The sequence below is a fragment of the Pantherophis guttatus genome, chromosome 13 (assembly GCF_059756535.1).
Source record: "Pantherophis guttatus breed Tessera chromosome 13, ASM5975653v1, whole genome shotgun sequence".
Lineage (NCBI taxonomy): Eukaryota > Metazoa > Chordata > Lepidosauria > Squamata > Colubridae > Pantherophis > Pantherophis guttatus.
Window position 1 is genome coordinate 9695514 of NC_142075.1, and position 26737 is coordinate 9722250.

Below are 26737 nucleotides of genomic sequence, written 5' to 3' on the forward strand. Positions count from 1 at the left end.
ATGGGAGGGGCCAATCATCTCCAAGCTTTACTCTCAAGTTGACCTTGTGATACTATGATCCCTCCCCTGGAGTGGGGTGGGAATGGAGATTTTATAGTATCCTTCCCCTGCCACGCCCATCAAGCCCCACCCACCAAGCCATGCTATAAGGTACATATGACCCTGGAAACGATGCGTACAAAATAGGCTTTAGAAACTTGGCTGCGTACCCAAGACTGGGGCTCTGAATATGGAAAGGGCACCATTGTATAACTTTACTATTAACTGGTTAATTAGCTAGGTGCTAGGTGTAATCCTCGACTTACAACACTTCATTTAGTGACCGATCAAAATTACTTACAACCATTGCAGCATCCCCATAGTCACGTGATCAAAATCCAGATGCTTGACAATGGATGACAGTTGCAACGTCCCGGGGTCACATGATCCACTTTTATGACCTTCGGACAAGCAAAGACAATGGGGAAGCCAGATTCGCTTAATAACCGTGCTATGAGCTTAACAATTGCAGTGATTCACTTAACATCGGTGGCAAGAAAGGTCATAAAATGGGGCACAATTCACTGAACACATGTCCCGCTTAGCAACATAAAGTTTGGGCCTCAATTGTGGCTGTAAATCAAGGACTTCCTGTATTTGTTTTAGGACATTTTGATTGTTTTAAATGTTCTTTTATTGTTCTTATAGCTTTGGAATCGTAAGGCACCAGAGTCATTAGTCGAGGTGGGCAGTTATAGAAATTGAATAAATAAATGTGGAGTCTGATGCATGATGGACCCATAGTGATGCATGCTGAAGTCTCTATTCCCAAAATATAAACAGCATAGTCCCAAGTGCCATCATCCACCTTTCAATCTGTGCAATCTTGCAATCTTATATCTATAAAAAAATGAGCCAGCCGTGTGCAGCAGCTTCCAAAAAAGCCAACGCAGTTCTAGGCTGCATAAACAGAGGGATGGAATCAAGATCACATGAAATGTTCATACCACTTTATAAGGCCTTGGTAAGGGCACACTTGAAATACTGCATTTAGTTTTGGTCGCCACGATGAAAAAAAGATGTTGACACTCTAGAAAGAGTGCAGAGAACAGCAACCAAGATGATTAGGGGACTGGAGGCTAAAACATATGAAGAACGGTTGCAGGAACTGGGTATGTCTAATTTAATGAAAAGAAGGATGAGGGGAGACATGATAGCAGTGTTCTGATATCTCAGGGGCTGCCACAAAGAAGGAATCAAGCTGTTCTCCAAAGCACCTGAGGGCAGGACAAGAAGCAACTGGTGGAAACTAATCAAGAAGAGCAACAAGCTAGAACTAAGGAGAAGCTTCTTGACAGTGAGAACAATTAATCAGTGGAACAACTTGCCTCCAGAAGCTGTAAATGCTCCAACACTGGAAGTTTTTAAGAAGATGTTGGATAACCATTTGTCTGAAGTGGTGTAGGGCTTCCTGTGTAAGCAGAGGGTTGAACTAGAAGACCTCCAAGATCCCTTCCAACTCTGTTATTCTATTCTATTCTATTCTATTCTATTCTATTCTATTCTATTCTATTCTATTCTATTCTATTCTATTCTATTTTACTCTACTCTACTCTACTCTACTCTACTCTACTCTACTCTACTCTACTCTACTCTACTCTACTCTACTCTACTCTACTCTACTGTATTCCTATTCCTATTCCTATTCCTATTCCTATTCCTATTAGTCTTCTTTTTTCTATTTTTGCAGCAAATGAAGGCAATAAGATTCTGCCAACCTCGATTTTTCTTCTGAAAGTTGAGTCTGACAAGGAGAAGAGCACGGATCTCTGTTGCAAAGAAATCCTAGATCATCAAGCAGATGATCAACTGAAAAGGTTGCCTTCCCTCTCATGAATCATACTCTGGAAGGCCAGAAAGTGAATGGTGTTATTTTTAACAGCTGAACGCGAGATAACTGACTTTGCTTGGGGTAGTAACTCTGAGGTGCAGAGGCCCGGCAGCGTGCTGGAGATTGCGTTCCAAAGAAAGTTACGGATGGGAGGGGGAAAAAAAATCCCCATAAAATAAATCATTAACGTGGTAGAGTCCGGATGGAGGAAATGGGAGTGGACACGTGTGGGAGGGGATCAGAGAAAAGGCTTGGCAGATTGAGATAAATAAATAGGTTTCTATTCCTGCTTGAATTTGGATACGTCAGTTAGACTTTGTAACCCAGACTTCCACGTTAGATATGGATACATACAACCATATGGATGTTTTATGTTCTTAGGGATTCTGATGGAGTGAGGAATCTTTACTGCATGTGGGAAAAGTTACAGGAGAAGAACTCTGGAGGATTATGCTCAAGGCTAGTCATCCAGCATCCCGTGAGCTTGTCTACCTTCTGCAGCTAATGCTATCATTCAGACTTTTCTAAACTGAGATAATTATGTAGTAACTGGCTGGCAAAGTCTACCCCTCTCTCTGAATACTCCTCCCATTAGGTTCTGTCTGTGAAGGAGGAACACCAAATTCTTTTTATTTATATATCTCTGTCTGTCATCTATCTGTCTGTCCGTCCGTCCGTCCGTCTGTTTCTTTCTTTCTTTCTATCTATCTATCTATCTATCTATCTATCTATCTATCTATCTACCCACCCACCCTCCCTCATCTGTCTGTCTGTCTGTCTGTTTGTCTGTCCATCTGTCCATCCATTCGTCTGTCCATCCATCTATCCATCCATCCATGTGTCTGTCTATTTCTATGTATGTATTTACCTACCTACCTACCTACCTACCTACCTACCTACCTACCCACCCACCCACCATCATCAGTCTGTCTGTCTGTTGCCTCCAGAAGCTGTGAATGCTCCAACACTAGAAGTTTTTAAGGAGAGATTGGATAACCATTTGTCTGAAGTGGTGTAGGGTTTCCTGCCTAAGCAGGGGGTTGGACTAGAAGACCTCTAAGGTCCCTTCCAACTCTGTTATTCTATTCTATTCCCTTTTATTTTTGCCTGTGTCTTCCTCCACAATCTGTTTGCCTAATGAAAACACAACCCAGGCATTCTGGAAGCTAGTCATAAAAGCAAATTAAGTTTGGGGTGCTGGGAAATTGTGAACTTTGGATCCTGTTTGGATTTATGGAGAGGTAGGGAGAAGTAATTACAACAGGATGAGGTCTAAACCTATAGGCCGGATGAGGAAGTTGAACCAATCTCCACTCCCTACCTGTTGGCATTAGCGTGTCACCTGTGACTTATCACTGTAGGGTTGAACTTTGATTTTGTTTTATTATATTTTGGTCAATATTTGTAGCCATCTATTTTATGGACCGCCCTGCCAGGAAAACTAGAAACACATCAAACAAATTCTTTTTTCTGTTTTTTAAAGTCAGTATTTCTGGGAGAAAGAGATTAACCAGATGAACTAGAATGTGATGCTTTCGTGTAAGACAAATCTCCAGCCTCATTTTCTCAATTTGTCCTCCTCTGAAGTGCAATTTTTCTTTAGCCGTGGTACGTACTTTCATTCTTCTTGTAAGCCAAAAAAAGAAAAGAAAAGAAAAGAAAAGAAATAGAAAGTGACATTCACGAAAGGAAGCTGGCTGGGTTAATCCTTTCCCTTCTTGGCCACTTAAGTGATCCACTGCCATCGTGGTATTTCCTACTTTCTCAGTGGAACCTAATTGAACTGAAATTACAAGCTTGAGAACATGCTGAAAAGGCAAAAAAGATAAATTGTCCCTTTCATACAATGCCCAGGAAGCTGACAAAAAGAATAATTTCTTTGGGCATCGATTCATAATAGCATTCATTATCCAGGGAAGGAAACAACTTCTTGCTGGAAAGGAAAATTGTGTGGATGTTCCTGCTTGGGGCAAAGAGATTTTCATTAAAGAGCAGGGAGCACTGCAGCTACTCTTCCAGTATAGGATTCACTAATTCTAGTTCAGCACTGCATGGAAGGGAGAAGAGAGACGTTATTATAAAACACGAGGAAGGTTAGATCTCCAATAGAAGCAAATATTTCTAGTTTAGGGTTGAATTGAGGGATCCTTGGAGCCAGGGGTGGGGCTGCTGGGGGTTCACAGGGGTTCGGGAGAACCTCTAGCTAAGATTCTGCGCAGTTCGGAGAACCCCCAAATCCCACTCCTGGCTGGCCCCGCCCACCCGCTCCTCCCCTCCCAGGAGTCCCCACGTGGCCCGTTTTGGATGCAGATAAGTGCAGGGCATGCACCGAGTCTTGGGGAGGGTGAAAAATGGTCCTATGGACATTCAGGAAGGCCAGAAATGGGCCTGTTTCCAGTCTCCAGAGGGCCTCCGGAGCCTGGGGTGGCTGTTTTCGCCCTCCTGGAGGCTCGAGGAAAGCCTCCAGAACCTGGGGAGGGCAAAAATGCCCCTCCTACCATGGTGCAGGAGGCCGACCAGGCCACACCCACCATAGCCACGCTCACCCATACTGTATTCAGTGAGACATCTTTCCCTAATTCTCTCTGAGAATCCAAATTAAGAGGCAGCTACCTAGGTGCTGGAGAAGACTCCTGCAAGTCCCTTGGGCTGCAAGGAGATCAAACCGGTCAATCCTAGAGGAGATCAACCCTGACTGCTCTTTAGAAGGCCAGATCCTGAAGAGGAAACTCAAATCCTTTGGCCATCTAATGAGAAGGAAGGACTCCCTGGAGAAGAGCCTAATGCTGGGAACAATTGAGGGCAAAAGAGGAAGGGGATGGCAGAGAACGAGGTGACTGGATGGAGTCACGGAAGCAATTGGCGTGAGCTTAAATGGACTCCCGGGGATGGTAGAGGACAGGAAGGCCTGGAGGAATGTTGTCCATGGGGTTGCGATGGGTCAGACATGACTTCGCAACTAACAACAATGAACTATCTTGCATCCTAAAGGAAACCAAACTTGACTCTTCTCTGGAAGGACAGATGTGGAAGCTGAAGCCCAAATACTGAGAAGAGAGGCCTCTTTGGAAAGACTCTGATAATGAGAAAGATGGAAGGCAAAAGGAGAAAAGGATGGCAGGGAGGAGATGGTGAGATAGTGCCTTCAATGTAATGAACATGAATTTGGACAGACTCTAGCAGACAGTAGAGGAGAGGGGCGCCTGGAGTGCTATGGTCCATGGAGCCGTGAAAAGTCGGATATGACATAGCGACTGTACAACAACAACAACACCTTGCAATGAATATGTCAACACTGAGCTCTAAAAATAATAAAAAACAGTTGGTGGGTTGCTAGAAGAGGTGGTCACTCAATTTCACTCATCCTCACTCCCTTGTTACTTAGGGCTGGCGAAGCCCAGTGTAAAAATATGGGAAGGTTTTCTCTGGAAAAGAAATATTTATCTTGCTGTTTTGCTTTTTTGAACCTTTATCATTCAATGCTGCCGGAAAGAATCTCATTCTGCACAATGCTAAGTGATTTGATTAATTGCCATATCTTTCTTTCTCCAGCTGCTTCTCTCTTCTCTCTCTCTCTTCACCCCCTCTCTCTTTCATTTTTACTAAATATTTAAAAAGAATAAAATGATACAACTTTTGTAAAAAGGGGTGTCAAAAAAGTAAAAATAATAGATGATGAAGGAAAGAAAAAGAAAGAAAGAAAGAAAGAAAGAAAGAAAGAAAGAAAGAAAGAAAGAGAAAAGGCTATTAAAAAGCAGCTTCCGATTTTACCAGCAGCTACACATACATTCCTTTTTTATCTTCTCCCTCTAATGTCACAACATAATTTCCTGCTTTCCGTAATCTTCCCTTCCTGATCATCACACCCATATGTCACAAGTTCATTTTTCTCTTCTTTTAGCAAAGAGTTCAGCAAGGGTTTCCAGTCACTAACAAATGTGGCTGTATTGTCCATTCTCTAACCAAACCGGAATAATTTTGCCCTCTCTCCTACTTCTGACCTCTTCAGCAGCCATTCCTCCTTCGTGGAAGCACTTCACTTTCTCTGCATATAACAGTCTTGCACAGTGGTGAAATCCTTTTTTTTTGTTGTTATCAGTTCTGTGGGCATGGTTTGGTGAGTGTGGTGTGGCTTGGTGGGCGTGGCTTGTGGACATGGCAGGGGAAGGATACTGCAAAATCTCCATTCCCTCCGTACTCCAGTGGAAGGATATTACAAAATCTCCCTTCCCACCCCACTCTGGGGCCAGCCAGAGGTGGTATTTGCCGGTTCTCCAAACTGCTCCAGATTTCTGCAACCGGTTCTCCAGAACCTGTCAGAACCTGCTGGATTTCACCCCTGGTCTTGCAGCACTTATCATACAGTATACAAAAAACGGTCTTCCATAATTGTCTATCCATTAGTTCCAGCAAGAAATGTTCTGGTGTTAATTGAATGTTAATCTTTCACATTTTTTGGGAGGGGTATTGCTGTGTGCAATTTTTGGCTTTTTTTTCTCCAGCTGTCTTTCTCATTCCTTAGCTTTCTCCTCATTCCACCTTGAAATATGTACACAATGTACTTGATATTTTTCCTTTCTTTTGGCTTTTTTTCTCCAGCTGTCTTTCTCGTTCCTTAAGTTTCTACTCCTTCTCCCCATTCCTCCTTGAAATATGTTCACGTCACGATGTGCTTGTTTCCAGATAATGGTTCCTGTCTTTAATAACTGCTCTTGTTTTGTTTTGTATTTTTTTTTTTTTTTTGCTTGCTTCTTATTTCAAAACGCTGGCTCAGACTTCCAGAGATGTTTATTTTGCTTGAGTACCCCACTTCAGCTAACCATGATTGCTGAATTTAAACATTCAGGAGGGTTCTTGAGTGCATCATGATGGGGACAAAGGATGGCAGTCCTCACCTTCATGGACCATTGAGCTGCAGGAACCCACCTGGCAAACTCTGGGATGCTGCGAAACAGTGAGGTTGACTGATGCGATTCTGAAAGTACATTGTCTATCATTTGCCCTTCCAGAGAAACTACTCTGAACTGAATCGCAAAACAACAATTGTGCTAAAAGGTATCTAATAAATATGTAAATCAGTCTATCTTTATTCATACAAGGTAAAGCTATTATCCTTATATCTTTACAGGGCATCACTTTAAGTGACAGATCCTTTTTACAATATCTCCTAACACCTGTAAGACAAGAAAACAATCTGGAGGCCGATGATACGAAACAATAAAGCTACCCAAAAAATAATAATAAATCTAATATTTATCTCATATGATATGTCACATGATATATCGTACTAGATAAGTATTAGATTTTCATAGCTTTGTTATTTCTCATCATTTGCGTCAATGTTATTATCTTCTTGGTTTACAGGTGCCAACAATATTGGTAGGTTTATACAGAATTGTGACTGTTCACTGTTGTAATGACATACCACACAATGTTTTTCTTGGTTGTACTTTTTTCGCTGTTTTATCAGGATAAAAGAGATGAAAGGGACTTGGAGGTCTTCTGCTCCAACCCCCTATTCAAGCAGGAGACCCTATACCGTTCTGGACAAGTGGCTTTCCAGTCTCTTCTTAAAAGCCTCCAGTGATGGAGCACTCACAACTGCTGAAGGCAAAGCTGTTCCACTGGTTAATTGTTCTCATTGTTAGGAAGTTTCTCCTTAAATCCAGGTTGCTTCTCTCCTTAATTAGTTTCCATCCATTGTTTCTTGTCTTGCCTTCAGGTGATTTGGAAAATAGGTTGGACCCCCCCACTTCTTTGTGGCAGCCCCTAAAATATTGGGACACTGCTATCATGCCTTCTTTTCACTAGACTAGACATACCCAATTCCTACAACTGATCCTCACGTTCTAGCCTCCAACCTTCTAATCATCGTTCTTGCTCATTTCTGTACTCTTTCTAGAGACTCAACATTAAAAAAAAAATTGTTAAGGCACTATTTACATTTCTTTCTTTCTTTTCTTTGACAACGTGGTATCTCTATCAGTATCATCTTTTGTTCTGTTCTTGTTCTCTTTCTTTTCTTTTCTTTTTTATTAGACTTCTATACTGCTTCATAGTGCTTTACAGGCCTCTCTAAGCGGTTTACAAAGTTAGCATATAGCATAGTAGCATATTGCATTAGCATTAGCATATTGCCCCCAACAATCTGGGTCCTCATTTTACCCACCTCGGAAGGACGGAAGGCTGAGTCAACCTTGAGCCTGGTGAGATTTGATCTGCTGATCTGCTGAACTAGCAGTCAGCTGAAGTAGCTGCAGTACTGCACTCTAACCACTGCGCCACCTCGGCTCATCATCATCTTTCTCTCTTTTCTCTCTCTTTTTTTGGTTATTTATTAAAAAAGCAATGTTTTTTTTTTTTTTTTTTTAGAAAAGATACAAAAATCTAGATGAACACTAGGGGATAGCAAAGAGGTTGGGGTTTTGTTTTTTTTTTGTAGCTCTACTGGCATCTAATCTTCTAGAATCTAGCCCAAATAAACAGCTCTAAACTGTTGGTTCTTAGGAGAGGAATAAAAAGGCCTGCTAAAAGCCAAGTTATTTTCTATAAGGTGTACAAAAGCTTGCATTGGGGTGAGTTCTACTTACCTTTACTACCGGTTCGCAACGGGATCACACACGCGCCTTGCTTCTGCGCTTGCGCAGATTGACGATGACGACATCCGGGGCAGTGGGCGGGGCCTCCCGCTGGTTTTACTACCGGTTCTTGCGAACCGGTCCGAACCGGGGGCAACCCACCACTGACTTGCATCCTTTGTCAGGTTGAATATGTTGGACTACAATTCCCATCAACATGGGAGGAAATAATGAGAATGTTAAACTGTTACATCTAAGGTGGTGAAGAGTGAAGCGCCATGCAGATTTCTGGTCTCCACAACTAAGAGAAAGGAGAACTGTCATGTTGGGAATATTTGAATATACCCCAAAGGCAGTGGTGGGTTTCAAAGTTTTTAACTACCGGTTCTGTGGGCGTGGCTTGGTGGATGTGGCTTGCTGGGCATGGCAGGGGAAGGATACTGTAAAATTTCCATTCCCACCCCACTCCAGGGGAAGGATACTGCAAAATCCCCATTTCCTCCCGATCAGCTGGGACTTGGGAGGCAGAGAATAGATGGGGGCAGGGCCAGACAGAGGTGGTATTTACTGGTTCTCTGAACTACTCAAAATTTCCGCTACCGGTTCTCCAGAACTGGTCAGAACCTGCTGAAACCCACCTCTGCCCAAAACAGCTAACATAGTCAAAGTTCTGGATGAACTTCCTTTGAAGAACCACTCATAGATTTAAGCTAGCGATAGCACTTAGATTTACAGTATATACCACTCCATAGCACTTTATTAATCCATCTGTCAAGTAGATTAGGCGGAGAGTGAACTTCAAGGCTAACCAGGGGTCTAAATAAGACATGAAAATAATTACTTTCTCCCTTATGTCCTTTGATTCAAGTCAAACAGAATTGGTTTTGTCCTGACCAGAGATACTTATTTTAGAGGAAAATAAAATCCTTCTCTTGCAAGGATATCAGATGAGAATTGTTACGGTTGTTAAAGGTAAAAGTAAAGGTTCCGCTCGCACATATGTGATAGTCGTTCCTGACTCTAGGGGGCAGTGCTCATCTCCGTTCCAAAGCCAAAGAGCCAGCGCTGTCTGAAGACGTCTCCTTGGTCATGTGGCCGGCATGACTCAACGCCAAAGGCGCACAGAACGCTGTTCCCTTCCCACCAAAGGTGGTCCCTATTTTTCTACTTGCATTTTTTACACGCTTTTGAACTGCTAGGTTGGCAGAAGCTGGGACAAGTCACGGGAGCTCACCCCATTACACAGCATTAGGGATTCGAACTGCTGAACTGCCGACCTTTCGATCGACAAGCTCAGTGTCTTAGCCACTGAGCCACCATATCCCTATAAAAACTATAAAAATAAACGATTGTTACTTCATTAAAATTAGGAGCAGATTTACTCTGTGACATGCTGGGCATCCTTTCCATCTGGATGAGAGGATTTTAGTAGCGCATGTTACTAAGCCACCCATCCCTCATTCTAACATTTTCCTCAGCTAGCTATTGCTATTGCTAGTTCAAATCTGTGAATGGTTCTTCAAAGGAAGTTTATCCAGTTCATTTTACAATGTCGGCCTATTGCCATCAACCATCTGGGTCAGGTGTGAAATCCAGCAGGTTCTGACAGGTTCTGGAAAACTGGGAGCAGAAATTTTGAGTAGTTCAGAGAACCAGCAAATACCACCTCTGGCTGCCCCCAGAGTGGGGAGGGAATGGGGATTTTACAGTATCCTTTCCCTGGAGTGAGGAGGGAATGGAGATTTTGCAGTATTCTTCCCCTGCCACGCCCAACAAGCCACAACACACCCACCAAGCCACGCCCACTGAACCGGTAGTAAAAAAAAATTGATTTCACCACGCACCTGGGTCCTCATTTTACTGAGCTCGGAAAAATGGACGGCTTGAGCCAGTCAGCATCGAACTCCTGGTTGAAGGCAGAGTTTGCCTGCAAATACTGCATTCTAACCATTGCATCACCAGGGCTCCTGATAGGACATGAAAGGTAAGGACATGACCGAGAAATAAAAACAGTGTAAAGAAAGAAGATAGGATACCATCCTTGCTCTGTTATAACTCTGCGATTTAGCGTCATCTGATGAAAGATGCAGGCTGGGACATTTGAGAAACAGAAGGAACATATTATATTAATGGGCTTAGATGCCACTAGCAGAAGATTAAGCCAACTCATGGAGGGAAAAGCTATCAGTGGCCATGAATAGCACCAGCTGCCTTTTTCATTGCCTTCATTTTTCTCCTTTTGCATCATTCAGTCCCAACAGAAGCTGCTGAGAGGCAGCATTGAGAGAAGCTGGGTGAGCTTAAGTCTTGCTTGTGGGGGGCTTGGTCCTCTGTGGAACTTTTTTCTTTCAAGGGGACTTGGTCATTTGGAGGACATGACTCTTCCCGCAGAATGTATTGCCAAGCTTATAAGAAAGTTAAACCTCATGTATTGGTTGCAAATCTTCATTGGAGGCCTGTTTGAGATCTGGATAGATCTTAGTCTGGGTTAAGCACACTTTATGAAGCCAACCAGTTGTGTTTTACAATACAATACAATACAATACAATACAATACAATACAATACAATACAATACAATACAATACAATACAATACCATACCATACCATACCATACCAATACCAATACCAATACCAATACCAATACAATACCAATAATACCAATAATACCAATAATACCAATAATACAAATACAAATAATACAAATACAAATACAATACAACAATACAATACAACAATACAATACAAATACAATACAAATACAATACAAATACAAATACAATACAATACAAATACAAATACAAATACAATACAATACAATACAAATACAATACAATACAAATACAATACAAATACAAATACAATACAATACAATAAATACAATACAATAAATACAATACAATTCAATTCAATTCAATTCAATTCTTTATAGGCCAAGTGATTTGACACACAAGGAATTTGTCTTTGGTGCATATGCTCTCAAGTGTACATAAAAAGACAAGATACATTCGTCAAGAATCATAAGGTACAACACTTAGTGATAGTCATAGGGTACAAATAAGCAATCAAATCATACTAGGAAACAATATCAGTATAAATCGTAAGGATACCAGCAACAAGTTACAGTTATACAGTCACAAGTGGGAAGAGATGGATGATAGGAACGATAATAATAATAGTAATGCAGACTTAGTAAATAGTTTGACAGTGTTGAGGGAATTATTTGTTTAGCAGAGTGATGGTGTTCAGGAAAAAACTGTCTTTGTGTCTAGTTGTTCTGGTGTGCAGTGCTCTATAGCGTCATTTTGAGGGTAGGAGTTGAAACACTTTATGTCCAGGATGCGAAGGGTCTGTAAATATTTTCACAGCCCTCTTTTTGACTCGTGCAGTATACAGGTCCTCAATGGAAGGCAGGTTGGTAGCCATTGTTTTTTCTGCAGTTCTAATTATCCTCTGAAGTCTGTGTCTGTCTTGTTGGGTTGCAGACCACTTATGAAGGTGCCTGGTTTGGTTCTGCAACCCAACAAGACATATTTTTATTAATTCATCATGATTAAGTGATCCCTGGTTTCAATTATGTGAATAAAACCATTGTTCTAACACTTCCTGCTGGAAGCTAATCCAGGAATTGTGACAGCCACACCCAGAATGTAGATCCATGCATCCAAAGGAACCTTTGTCCCTCAGGTGCTTTGCAAAAGGCAACTGGACTTTGTTTTTCCTTTGAAAACATGTCACTTCTCATCCAAGAAGCTTCTTCAGTTATGACTGAGGTTATGGGGAATGGGAGGATTTATAGTCTTTGCAGTTGTTAGCCCTCAGAAGGTTGGTTGTTAGCTCTCTGAGAGTCCTTGAAGCCACTTTGGGTCACCTGAATTGCACTCTGATTTAGGTGACCTTGAGGTAGTGGTAGAATTCAATTTTTTTACTACCGGTTCTGTGGGCGTGGCTTGGTGGATGTGGTGTGGTGTGGCTTGGTGGGCGTGGCAGGGGAAGGATACTGCAAAATCTCCATTCCCTCTCCACTCCTGGGAGAAGGATATTACAAAATCTCCATTCCCTCTCCACTCCTGGGGGAAAGATATTGCAAAATCTCCATTCTCTCCTCACTCCTGGGGGAAGGATATTGCAAAATCTCCATTCTCTTCCCACTCTTGGGGCCAGCCAGAGGTGGTATTTTCCAGTTCTCTGAACTACTCAAAATTTCCACTACCGATTCTCCAGAACCTGTCAGTACCTGCTGTTTAGCACCCCTGCCCTGAGGGTACAGATAAACCCCCAGAGTGGCCTCAAGGAATTGCACAAGCTTCTTGGATGAGAAGCAAAATATTTTCAAAGAAAAAAAAAAAACCAAAGTCCAATTGCCTTTTGAAAAAACCATGATCTGGAAAATGGAGAATCTTCATAGACAAAGGACCTTTGGTACTTGAAAATGAAACTACCTGCATTCTTTTGAACGTGGCTGGTACTTTGGCCTCATTCTCTAATCCAGGTTTATGTTCCTTCTCCTCAGTGATATTCAGACTCAGGGGATTTCAAGGCCATCTCACTCAAAATTAAGATCCATCCAGATCTCACCTGGAGCTTTGTAGTTCAGGTACGGTAGCCTCACCGAACCAAAAGCTCATTGCAATTCATTCCAGCCCCTTGTGCTGAGTCACATGACATGAAGGGGGCTTCAAAAAGTGGAATTGGCAACCTTTTGGGTGTTGTCCCATTCTTCTTCCCGTAAAGACACACGGGGAAAAAATTCTGATTATTCTTTATTAATCTCTGCAGCTTCAGGATGGTCTAGCTTGCCCAATTTTTCTTTTGCTGGGTTCTCTCTCCCTATCAGATTTGGTCCCATTCTTTCTTATACTCCAGGGCCTGTACTTCTGATGAAGACAGACGATTTTGTATTTCCAATGTGGGAGGAAGGAAGGAAGGAAAGGAGGGAGGGAGGGAGAGAGGGAGGGAAGGGAATAGAGGAAAGAAGTGAAGTGAAGGAAGGAAGGAAAGGGGAGAGCAAGAGGAAAGGAGTGTAGGAAGTTAGCACCTACCCCTCTCCCAGGGAAATGAGATATTTTAGGAAATATTAAAAGGGCAGAATATTTCCCCTAAAAGGGAGACAGAAACTCACACACACCCCTTTGTCAATGGGCCATTAAGGCCTGGGCCAGTCTATTCTACATAGCAAAGATCTCCCTCCTTCTGACAGAGCCATAGTAGGAATTGCCCAAAGCCCTTTCATTACATCATCACCCAGCAAGAGTCAACCAAGCCTGGGACACAGACAACCTACAAAGTTACCCCTGCATGGCCCCATGGGAGTCTGACAACCAATCAGAATACAAGCTCAAATTCAAAGCCCAACAGAGGGCATAAATCCCAGGCACTCTCAGCATCTCTGCCCTTTTTTTCTTCACCCAAGATCTTCAAGGCATGTGATCCTGTCCACCATTAAAACCATCGTTCCAAGCAGCCATCATGTTTCCAGTGTCTTTTTCCCCACTTGGAACTGAACCCAATGGACATTTCTTCCAACAGAAAGAAAGAAAGAAAGAAAGAAAGAAAGAAAGAAAGAAAGAAAGAAAGAAGGAAGGAAGGAAGGAAGGAAGGAAGGAAGGAAGGAAGGAAGGAAGGAAGGAAGGAAGGAAGGAAGGAAGGAAGGAAGGAAGGAAGGAAGGAAAGAAAGAAATATTCTATGCTTAAAGTTCTTTGCTGTTTTCACCCATAGTTTGATGGTTTATCAGATTGGATAAGAGAAGGGAAGAGAGCTTCAATCTGCAATGTGCACATTTATTCTTTGGGTTCCTGCCAAGGATGGCTATTTCAAATGAATTTCCAGGCGTTTTGCTTCTCAGCATCCCTGTAACAGTCCAGCACACATGGAGCTCTTCTATTTTGATGCTATTCTTTTTTTCCTACTGGTTTCTTTTCAAAAGCCCAAATTCATTTGCTGAACTGAGAGGTTGATGACTGTCTATTGTTCGTAATGAAAATCCATTCATCAGCGCACAACAGGGGAGGAAATTAAATCTGGATGTTCTCTCTCTATTCCCAGGTAACTATTTCTGGTGAAGAGAAGTTGGGCCATTCTTTTCTTTTCAGGAATTCAGAAACAACAACAAAAGGGGACAGGCAAGGTAATTGTTGCAACAAGCAGGGCTGAAAAGAAATGAGATATCTTATTTATTAGGCACACTGCTAACATTCCTGCCAGCATAGGGAGATGCCTTGTCTCCATCCATGCATTTTCCCTGCAGTGTAGAAAGTTAGCACCCACCCCTCTCCTAGAAGAATGAGATGTTTTAAAGGTAAAGGTAAAGGTTCCCCTCGCACATATCTGCTTGTTGTTCCCGACTCTAGGGGGCAATGCTCATCTCCGTTTCAAAGCCGAAGAGCCAGCGCTGTCCGAAGACGTCTCCATGCAAACCTTTAAACTATTGCTTTGAGCATATCTTCACTTCACTTGCATCCCAAATCATATTGTCAATTTTGTCTTTAATTCTACTTACTTTGGCAAAGGCTTCTTGTTTAGCCTTTTATAGCCACACTCAATATACTTTTTGTATATTCATCATAGCTGTTCTGTTGCTCATTCAGTCTCTTTTAACCTTAATCATTCCTTGCTCTCTTTAACTGGATCCTATGCAACTCTGTTTTCTTTAACTCCATTTTTCTCCCTATCTTTCCTTCAATTTTTCCGCAATTCTTTGCTACAGTTGTTCTCCCACGACTGTTTACCCAAGAGGCTTAGTTAGCTGAGAAATGTTATAAATTTTATTTTTGAAAATCCAGGTCTGCAATATCAGCTAGCCTTCTCTATCCGTGGGTTGAGTGACCTTCAGAGAACTCAAGCAGATTAGAAAGGTGGGTTTTCAAAAGTCATGCCAATTCCGTCTCAACAAGGCATTCTGTTTTACACACTTCATTGTATTTAGGTAAAGGTAAAGGTTCCCCTCTCACATATGTGCTTGTCATTCCCGACTCTAGGGGGCAGTGCTCATCTCTGTTTCAAAGCCGAAGAGCCAGCGCTGTCCGAAGACGTCTCCATGTCATGTGGTCATGGTCATGTGGCTAGCATGATTAAATGCCAAAGGCGCATGGAACACTGTTACCTTCCCACCAAAGGTGGTCCCTATTTTTCTATATTTTTCACCGCGTCCCTTCGTTTTATTTTATCTTCCCACCGATTTGATTTTATTTATCTCCCACCAATTTCTGGGAACAGATACTGAACGAACTGGGCTTTAGTTTTGAGGATCTCTTTGAGATCTCTTTCAGGAAAGGTGCTTTGGAATGTACAAAATCATGTGCAAAGCTCCTCTTTAAAGCAACTGCATCTCTTTTCATAGAAGCCTGGGGGAGGGGGAAAGAACAACAGAGCTATTTTAATGAGTTGCATCTTTGGCCTTTTTTAAACCTGTGTTCTTATATACTCGGGCACATTTCAAAGCATCTATTCTGAATCATTTCTGAAGTATGCACAACCCTACTATTTATAAAGGAAAAGAAAAGAAAAGAACTAATAATGGTAGGAAAGCTATAATTTAACTGACAAACGCTGATTAAATAAGGGGCAATTAACAGTAATTCAAAAATTAATTTCCCCACTAAGCTGCAAATCAGAACAATCTAAATGAGTTCAGCCTGTGAAATGAAGCTTTTAAGCAAAAAAAAAAAAGCTCAGGGAGCCTTTCACACTGTTTGCTCCTTTGCCCGTGGACATGTCCCAGTTTGAGCAGTTAATAGGTAATGAGATCACACCACAGCATTTCAAGGACACTTTTGTCAAGAGGAGAAGAAACGGCTGTTGGCTGCATTCGCCGCCTGTCAACCCAGGATTTTAACTTTCATTTGTGGAATAAAATAGTAGCAACCCAATTCTTCTATCTCAGGGGTCCCCAACCTTTCGGACCTCAGGGACCACTAAATTCATAATTTTAAATCCCACGGACCACTAATATGATCTGCCTAATGACCGGCTGGGTGGGCGTGGCTAGGTGGTCATGTGACTGGGTGGGTGTGGCCAACTCAATGTCACTCGCCTCGAGGGGCTCCTTGCCAGCCTCTACTTGCCCCTCCCCTCCCAGACACTCCTTGCCTGCCTGCCCGGGCTCCTTAGGACTCCAACAGGAAGCAGTTGTTGGAGCTAAGCAGCCACCATGAGAACAAGTTGGCAAAACAGCTCAGTTCAAATTGAATCTGACCGAGAAGGAGGCTCAGCAGAAGCACCTCACTGAGGACTAGGAGCATAGGCTTTCCAAGCAGAGGGAAGACCTCTGGGAGTACAAGGCCAGGTACTGGTGCCTGGAGGCTCAGTGGGCTGAAATGGTCAGCCAGTTCCAGGCCATGAGGCAGTCCCACTGGAACGAGGCCCTTCGGCTCCTTGCCACCAGCGGCACTTCCCTCCAGTCTTCGCCCAAAGCCCTGCACCAGGAGGCTGAAGCAGACCTCAAGTCGGAATTTCGGCCCCCCTCTGACCCACACAAAGAGACCCTAAAGGGGGAGACTCTCTGCAGCAACACAAACATTCATTGCACGTATCCGGCCCAGGGGCTGTAGTTTGAGGACCCCTGATTTAGTGCAATATAAAAAAATGCAAATTATTTTTCTGCGGACCACCAACATTTTCTCGTGGACCACCAGTGGTTCACGGACCACTAGTTGGTGACCTCTGTTCTATCTCACCCTCAGCAAGGAACGGTAACCTTTTCTGACTGAGCATTTTACACGAACCTGTCTCGTTCAGTTGTGAAATCTATTTTTTTTTACTACCGGTTCTGTGGGCGTAGCTTGGTGGGTGTGGTATGGCCTGGTGGGCGTGGCATGGGAAGGATACTGCAAAATCTCCATTCCCTCCCCACTCCTGGGGGAAGGATATTGCAAAATCCCCATTCCCATCCCACTCTGGGGCCAGCCAGAGGTGAAATTTGCCAGTTCTCTGAATTATTCAAAATTTCCGCTACCGGTTCTCCAGAATCTGTCAGAACCTGCTGAACCTGGTCTCATTGAAGTCCCAACCTGTTCTACATCTGCACCACTTCTTCCTAGTGTTATTCCTGCACTATGGCAGGAATGGGAGAACTTGCCACAGCAAACTCGTTGCAGCAAACTCAGCATGGCCCACTCGCCACGGGAGAACTCGTCGCGGGACAATTTACCAATTCTATTTAATTATTTAAAATAAACACAAATTATTTTAATTTCTGCCATTCACATTTCATTCTGCGCCTCCTTTTGCATCCTTTAATGATTCTATTCCACCAGTTCTTTGATATTAGTGTAGCTCTTGTCCTGTAGCAAGCTGTCCTGCGGCGAGTTGACCATGGCGTCTCTTGGGTCTCCCATGGGATCACCGGCCATCAGGGCCATCAGGCTCCAGACACATGGCTGTCCTTGCCACCGAGGCTTCTTTACCACGTACGACGTGTCCATATCATCTGATGTCCTGTATCTACACAGCCTGTTCAAAATACCTTTAAACTCATCTTTAAAATATTTTGAACGCTTTTTTTTCCTGACCTGGTGCCCTTTGCATTATTGAAAAATAAGGATTCAGGCTGGCTAGGATTCTGACAGTTACTCGTCAGAAGGATCTTGCATTAAGGAAGGTTCTTTGGGGAAAAAAAAAACTAGGAGATCTTGAAGTTACTCAGCTTCCATTGACATCCGATTCCTGTCATATGTGCCTGGCTGCAGTTTGCACGTATGGACTGTATTCACACAACATGCGTCATCAGGTCCGTAACCCAGTGGTGAAATCCGCCCGGTTCTATCTGGCTTGCCGAACCAGTAGCGCTGGCGGAGGGAGGCTCCGCCCACCTGCCAGGACGTCATTACGTCCCAGTTTTTTGCCCTTTGCGCATGCGCAGAAGAGGCATGAATACGCATAGCACATGCACGCTCCTGCGCGCTCCCGTTCCTGAACCAGTAGCGAAGATAAGTGGATTTCACCCCTGCTGTAACCTAATTCAGTAATCAGATGATGTGGGCTTTATGAACACAAGACTGGCCAGCTTCTAAACTTGGGAAAGTTGCCAGATTGGGAAACTTCATGATCACTTTCTATTGTCATTATCTTAGAACCGCTACAACTTCCAAGATGGACATGCAGGTGAAAGATATTATAATGTCCTGCTCATCTATTGTTGCTATAGACCAGTGATGGCGAACCTTTTTGGTACCAAGTGCCCAAACCAGAATACACATGCGCATGAGTGCACACATATACCGGAGGCCCAGAAACTTGAAAACCACCTGGTCTTCGGGTTTCCGGTGCGCGCATGTACACCAGTCAGCTGGTCTTTGCACGTGCCGGAGCCCCAGAAACCAGGTGACTGGCGTGCACATGGGCACACCGTAAACCAGAAGGGCAGCTGGTGACGGTGCGCATGCCCACAGAGAGGGCTCTGCATGCCACCTCTGGTACGTGTGCCATAGGTTCACCATCATGGCTATAGACAGTTCAACTTGTGTAGCCCTTCTTAAGAGAATATAAGGTAAAGGTAAAGGTAACGGTTCCCCTCGCACAACGTGCTAGTCGCTCCCGACTCTAGGGGGCGGTGCTCATCTCCGTTTTAAGCCGAAGAGCCAGCGCTGTCCGAAGACGTCTCCGTGGTCATGTGGCCGGCATGACTCAATGCCAAAGGCGCACGGAACGAACGCTGTTACCTTCCCACCAAAGGTGGTCTCTTATTTTTCTACTTGCATTTTTACGTGCTTTCGAACTGCTAGGTTGGCAGAAGCTGGAACAAGTCACGGGAGCTCACCCCGTTCCGCAGCACTAGGGATTCGAACTGCCGAACTGCCGACCTTTCAATTGACAAGCTCAGCATCTTAGTCACTGAGCCACCACATCCCCTATTAAAAGAATATACAGAGTTGGTTTTATTTATTGTATAACCAAATGGTGCTAGGCCTCTATTTCTGGGCCTAATTCTTGGATTATTGCATTACAGGTTACGATACAGGCCAAAAGCTTCTTAACCAATTATGTCTGAGCCTAGAGAGGAAGAGGAAAAGAGGACAACTTGTAGTAAGAAGCGTGGCCAATATATTTTATAAATAAATTTTATAAATGGAGGAGGAGGAGGAGGAGGAGGAGGAGGAGAAAAAGAAGGAAGAGGAGGAGAAGGAGGAGAAGGAGAAGGAGAAAAAGAGGAAGGAGAAGAAGGAGAGGGAGAAGGAGGTGAAGGAGAAGGAGAAGGAGAAAAAGAAGGAGGAGAACGAGGAGGAGGAGAAGAAGGAGAAGGAGGGAAGATGGAGATAGGAGGAGAAGAAGGAGAAGGAGAAACCATGAGTGATTATACCAGACACCACAATATTTGTTCTTAATCAGACTCACAAGGCAATGTTAAAAATTGCTCAGGTGTGAGACAGAAGAAGACTTTGTTGCTCTTCAGGTCCAGGGTGAGAAAGAGTTAATAGAACTCACGTCTTCTGGGAGTGACTTGTTGGGCCAAGCGCCCCTGACAGCTGCCCGGGTTTAAAATATAGCCCCTTGGAAAAGAAAAAAAAAGCAGCTGCAGTGGAAAAGATGAAGGTCGGAAGCGCAGGAGAATTTTTGCCAACCTTGGCTGCACGTTTCTTGCCGAGAGGGAGCAGAGGGGGAGCACCGTGGCTGGGGTTTGTTTACAAGTCACTCTGGGACCAGATTGCTTTTTTGCAGGACAGAAGGAACAGAACAGAGGCGGTTGCACAGAACAACTCGGGGCCAAACAGATTGCCAGATAATGCGATATCTAAGATAATTACAGCCCAGAAGAAATCTTTGCAATTCAGTCGTTCATTTATTCTTGAGCCTCATCCAATACAGGTTGTCCTCAACTTACAACCGTTCATTTAGTGACCATTCAAACTTGCAGTGCACTGAAAAAAGGGCCATGTCCATTTTTCACACTTAACGACTGTCGTAGCATCCCCCGTGGTTGTGTGATCAGACGCTCGGCCACTGGCATGTCTTTATGACAGTTCCAGAGTCATGTGATCCAGTGGTGAAATTCAAATTTTTTTACTACCGGTTCTGTGGGCATGGCTTGGTGGGTGTGGTGTGGTTTGTGGGCATGGCAGGGGAAGGATACTGCAAAATCCCCATTCCCTCCCCACTCCTGGGGGAAGGATATTACAAAAATCTCCATTCCCACCCCACTCTGGGGCCAGCCAGAGATGGTATTTGCTGGTTCTCCGAACTACTCAAAATTTCCGCTACCGGTTCTCTGAACTACTCAAAATTTCCGCTACCGGTTCTCCGAACTACTCCAAATTTCCACTACCGGTTCTCCGAACTACTCCAAATTTCCGCTACCGGTTCTCCGAACTACTCAAAATTTCCGCTACCAGTTCTCTGAACTACTCAAAATTTCCGCTACCAGTTCTCTGAACTACTCAAAATTTCCGCTACTGGTTCTCCGAACTACTCAAAATTTCTGCTACTGGTTCTCCGAACTACTCAAAATTTCTGCTACCAGTTCTCTGAACTACTCAAAATTTCCGCTACCAGTTCTCCGAACTACTCAAAATTTCCGCTACCAGTTCTCTGAACTACTCAAAATTTCCGCTACTGGTTCTCCGAACTACTCAAAATTTCCGCTACTGGTTCTCCGAACTACTCAAAATTTCCGCTACTGGTTCTCCAGAACCTGTCAGAATCTGCTGGATTTCACCCCTGATGTGATACTCTTTGGTGGCCTTCTGACACACAAAATCAACGGGGAAGCCAGATTCACTTAAACCGTCTTGTTTATCAATGGAAATTTTGGGACTTAATTGTAAATCGTAAAACGAGGACTGCCTCTAATCCCTTTCCACTAGTAAATGTTTAGTTTGTCCTACGCAAGGTGGAAAGAGAGTAGTTGCTGGGATTTTATTTGCAGAAATGGGAGATTTAATAAATCAACAACTAGTGTCTTGATGCCAAGTCCCTGAGCTCACGAGTCCAACTCTGAAGCTTTGACTTCACAATGAGACTCATTGTTAGTCCTGTGGTTATGAAGCTAAGCATTTAATTTATAGAATTTTGGAAACCAAATCAGCCATGTTTACATTTGCGCTTCAGTTGGAGATGCAGACAACACAGGCTCATCCCCAACAGCCTGTGCTGTCTTTAACAGTGAAAGGACACAGGGCAGGGTGAAATCCAGCAGGTTCTGACCGGTTCTAGAGAACCGGTAGCGGAAATTTTGAGTAGTTTGGAGAACTGGCAAATACCACCTCTGGCTGGTCCCAGAGTGGGGTGGGAATGGGGATTTTGCAGTATCCTTCCCTGCCATGCCCACCAAGCCAGATCACGCCCACCAAGCCACGCCCACAGAACCGGTAGTAAAAATATTTGAATTTCACCACTGACACAGGGACAGAAAATAATCCTGCAGCCAAGAAGGCTCTCCACAACCATTTGCACTACTCCGGTGACCCTGAGGACACAGATAAACCTCCAAGTGGCCTCCACGACCCTCTAAAAGGATGCAAAGGACCAGCTGTCTGCAAGGAATATAAATCCTTCCATTCCCCACCACCCAGTCAAAACTGAAGAAGCCTCCTGGATGAGAAGCAAAATGTCTTCAAAAAAAAACAAAAAACGAACGAACTAAGAAAGTCCTGTTGCTTCCTGAAAAAGCACCTTTGGGACAATCATGACCTGGATGACTGAGACTCTCCATAGAATTTTAGCCACGTTTACAGTTTACCTCGCACCTTTAACCAAGTTCAAGGCCAAGCCCAGGAAGTCACATGGTATGCGAAACTTGGCTGATGTGACCTTTTACAAGTTATGTATAACCGGGTTAAAGGTAAACCCTACCATGAAGAGCCCCTCCCTAGAGACTTAAAAGAACTTATTAAAAAAATGTTGGGGCCCTTTTCTGTCTGAGAAGACGCACTCCCATGAAACATGTAACTGAACCCTTCTCCTTGCAGGAAATGGCCAGGCTGAGGCCAAGGGAGGGGTCAAACGCATCATCAGTCTTGAATCCCTACGTTTGGTTAGCTACAAAGGAAGGATACAGATTGATTGATTGATTGGTTGATTGATTGATCGAATTTATTTCTATACCGCCCTTCTCCCGAAGGACTTAGGGCGGTGTACAGCCTGATTACAAGCACAGAGACAGACAAAATTTAAAAATAATTAAAATTATTAAATAATTGGCTCAATTCTAAAAACCCCAAATTTAAAATCCCATATTTAAAACCAATTAAAATCTTTACATTGATAGCCCGGCCTGGCGGAACAACAAGGTTTTGAGGGCACAGCGAAATACACGGAGATCGGAGATCTTATGCATTTCTGGGGGCAGTTCATTCCAAAGGGCAGGGGCTCCCACAGAGAAGGCCCTCCCCCTGGGTGTCGCCAGCCGACATAATTTGGCCGATGGCACCCTGAGGAGACCCTCTTTGTGGGAGCGGACTAGACAAAGAGTTGTAAACTGAAGGAGAGATGCAAAGGATCATCTTACTAAGCCTCTACAACCGTGATGGCGAACCTATGGCACACGTGCCATAGGTGGCACGCGGAGCCATATCTGTGGGCACACGAGCGTTGCCCTAGCTCAGCTCCAGCACGCATGTGTGTGCCGGTCAGCTGATTTTTGGGCCTTCCAGGCCCACCAGAAGTCGGGAAATGTATTGTTTCCAGCCTCCGGAGGGCCTCCATGGAGGTGGGGAAGGCTATTTTCACCCTCCCCAGGCTCCAAGAAAGCCTCTGGAGCCTGGGGAGTGTGAAAAAAGGGCCTACTGGGCCCAACGTGCCATTGCGTGCCAAAAGCGGGGGAAGCATGTGGGGGTCACGTGCGCATGTGTGTGGGGGGGCATGGCACATTGAATTATGGGTGTGGGCATGAGTGCATGCATTCCCTCTGCACTCCCTCCACTTTTGGCACACGATGGCAAAAAGGTTAGCCATCACTGCTCTACAACTTGCAGGAAAACAAAACAAACCATGTCAGAGTTTGCAGCAATCCAACCAGCATACAAGTAAAGAATTCAGCAGGATTCGTTTATAAAAGAAACTTCTTTATATACAACAACGTAAAGCACGATGCATGTATACAATACCCATGCAGCAGAACTCAGAATCCAGAACCACAGAATCTGGTGAGCTGCATTGCTGTTGTTTGGCTTCGTGTTCGTGGTCGTGCCACATCTTCATGGTGGGTGTCAGTTTGCTTCATGTATGGATTGGAGGGATTTAAAGTGGCTAATGATGCAGCTGTGGTCTGGCTTCTGGTTTGTGGTCGTGCCTCATCGGTGTGGGCTTGCTTTTTGCGTGGATGTGTGGTGGTGACATCCTGTGTGGTTTTCGTGAGTGTGGGTCTGGTGTCATTCTTTGTGTTAGGGACTCGTTTGTCAATAAGGGCAGGTTTCCAAATGGCTGGTAGGCGGGAGGTATCATCTCGTTTATTCATGCTGTGTGGACGTTTTTCTATCTCGATGGCTTCTCTGATTATTCTGTTGTTAAAGTGTTCAGTTTTGGCGATAGTTCTGGTCTTTTTAAAGTCAATATCATGTCCTGTGGCTTTGAGGTGTTGGACCAGGGAAGAAGTTGGTTCATCTTTTCTGACTGAGTTCTTGTGTTCTTCAATGCATGCACTTATTCTTCTGTTGGTTTGTCCGATGTATGTGGTGGGGCAGGCGGTGCATAGGATTTCATATACTCCTTGATTTTCTAACTCAATTTTGTCTTTGGGGTTTCTTAGGATGGTGGATATTTTTCGGCTTGTGCAGAATGCTGTCTTGATGTTGTGTTTGTGGAGGATCTTGCTGATTCTGTCTGTGGTGCCTTTTATGTATGGGAGGAGGACTTTGCAGTTTTCTTGTTCTCTGTCTTGGATTTTAGTGGGGGTTTCTTTTTGGATTAGGTTGGTAATCTTATTTCTTTGGAATCCATTTATATACATATATACATAATATATACATATATATATATATATACATACATATATATATATATATATATATATATATATATATATATATATATATATATGTATATAAAAAATTTATTTATTGGTTCGATTTATATGCCGCCCTTCTCCAGAGACTCAGGGCGGCTTACAATGCGTTAAGCAATAGCCTTCATACTTTTGTATATACCTGCTTAGTAGAGCTTTCGGCCTCCCCTAAGTGGTGTTCTTTTTTATACAAAGTCAGCTTATTGCCCCCACAATCCGGGTCCTCATTTTACCTACCTCGAAAGGATGGAAGGCTGAGTCAACCTTGAGCCTGGTGAGATTTGAACTTGCAGTAATTCCAGGCAGCTGGTGCTACTTAACAGCACTTTAGTCTGCTGCGCCACCAAGGTTCTTTATTGTTCTAAAATGCTGTTATTGTTTCATTTTCAAACAGACATGAAGATAATAAACAATTCACCCTACACACAAACAAAAGAGAAATGTTAAAGAAGAAAATACGTAAAAAGAACATAAAAAAAATACTGTGTAATTACAACTATAGCCCAGGTTTACCTGATTTTGTGTTTTGCAAGAAAAAAAAAATTAAGCTTTTTAATGGTGAACCAAGCCTGTTCAAAATGTTTTCTCAATGGGAGAGGTAATATAACATTTTCTGATTAACCAAATATACAATTTTCTCCCAAACTGCGTAATCACACATCCCTGAAATCCAATCCTTTATCTCTGGAATTAAGAGTATTTTTCCACCTCCCAAGGATTACTCGTTTGGCTATTGTTAGAGCATGAAAAACCCATCTTCATTCTGAACATATTAAATTCCAAATATCATTATATAATTCAGTAGAATACACATATCTTTGAAAACTAGTTTTCTCGTCCGTCAACATATTATATAACATTACAGTACTCCCAAAAAGGTTGTAAGGAACATGACCATAACATATGAGTTACAGGGCCCTCAAATACCTTGTGATGCCAACATAAATAACACCTCCCCACACTTGGTTGCAGCTTCTTGCCCATTACCAGGTTCTCTCCAGCATCCATCCCTCCCTCCCTCCACCCACCATATTTGTCTGTCTCATCTAGCTCTTCTTGTCCAATCATCTCATCCATCTCTCTATCCATTATCTCTCTCCATCCATCCATCCATCTACCTACCTATCCATCCATCATGTCTGTCTGTCTGTCTATCCATCCACCTTCCTATCTACCTATCATCTATCTATCTATCTATCTGTCTGTCTGTCTGTCTGTCCGTCCGTCCATCCATCCATCCATCCATCCATCCATCCATCCATCATCTGTCTGTCTATCTAGCCATCTACCTTCCTATCTATCATCTATTTACTATCTATCTACCCATCCATCCATCATGTTTGTCTATCCATCCACCTTCCTATCTACCTATCATCTATTTACCTATCTATCTATCTATCCATCCATCCATCCATCATCTGTCTGTCTATCTATCCATCTACCTTCCTATCTACCTATCATCCATCCATCCCTCCATCCAATCCATCCATCCATCCATCTCTATTTCTATCTCTTAACTATATCAATCTATCAATCTCTCTCTCTCTCTCCCTATCTCTTCCTGTCCATAGTTGGGCATCCTTAACACCAACTGAGGTGTTACTATTATAGAGACGTGGATCCGTTTTCTCAGAGCGCCTGAAGTTACACCTGCCGCACCAGCCTGGTTCGCTTAACTGGGGTTAATGTACGAAGAAGTCTACCTTAAGGATCAGGTGTGCAAAGCACCGGAAGCAGAGGTATCTCCGGGGTCTGGTTGAAAAAGTCAAAATGGCACCCCCATCCATACAAAACAAAGTTCCACCTATTATTATTATTATTTATATGTCATCATCTGGGGAGCTCCAATTGCACCATTGGGTGGCTGCCATCTTGACTTTTATTTTTTTTATAAAAATACATATATTTTAGGAGGCTAAATGCCTCCTACCAAGGCAGCATTTAACATCCAGCTGCCTGCAATTACTGTGAGTTCAATTCTCACCAGGCTCAAGGTCGACTCAGCCTTCCATCCTTTCTAAGGTGGGTAAAATGAGGAGCCAATTTGTGGGGGCAATAAGCTGACTTTGTATAAAATATACAAAAGTATGAAAGCTATTGCCTAACACATTGTAAGCTGCCCTGAGTCTCCGGAGAAGGGCGGCATATAAAAATAAAATTAAATAAATAAATAAATAAAAAACCCTACCCGGGAAGTACTCTTCAAGCCTTATATAGGAGCCTTGATAGTACAGTGGTTTAGTGCACCCTGTTATTAACACAGCTGCCTGCAATTTCTGCTGGTTCGAATCTCGCCAAGGCTCAAGGTCGACTCAGCCTTCCATCCTTTCTAAGGTAGGTGAAATGAGGACCCAG

The 26737-nt window shown here is 43.4% G+C and overlaps 1 protein-coding gene across 1 annotated transcript in view; it reads left to right on the forward strand.

Annotated features, from left to right (window-relative positions):
* The window catches only part of SLCO3A1 (solute carrier organic anion transporter family member 3A1), a 247263-nt gene that overhangs the window by 60534 nt on the left and 159992 nt on the right, over positions 1–26737 (forward strand). The gene's annotated exons all lie outside the window — the stretch shown is intronic.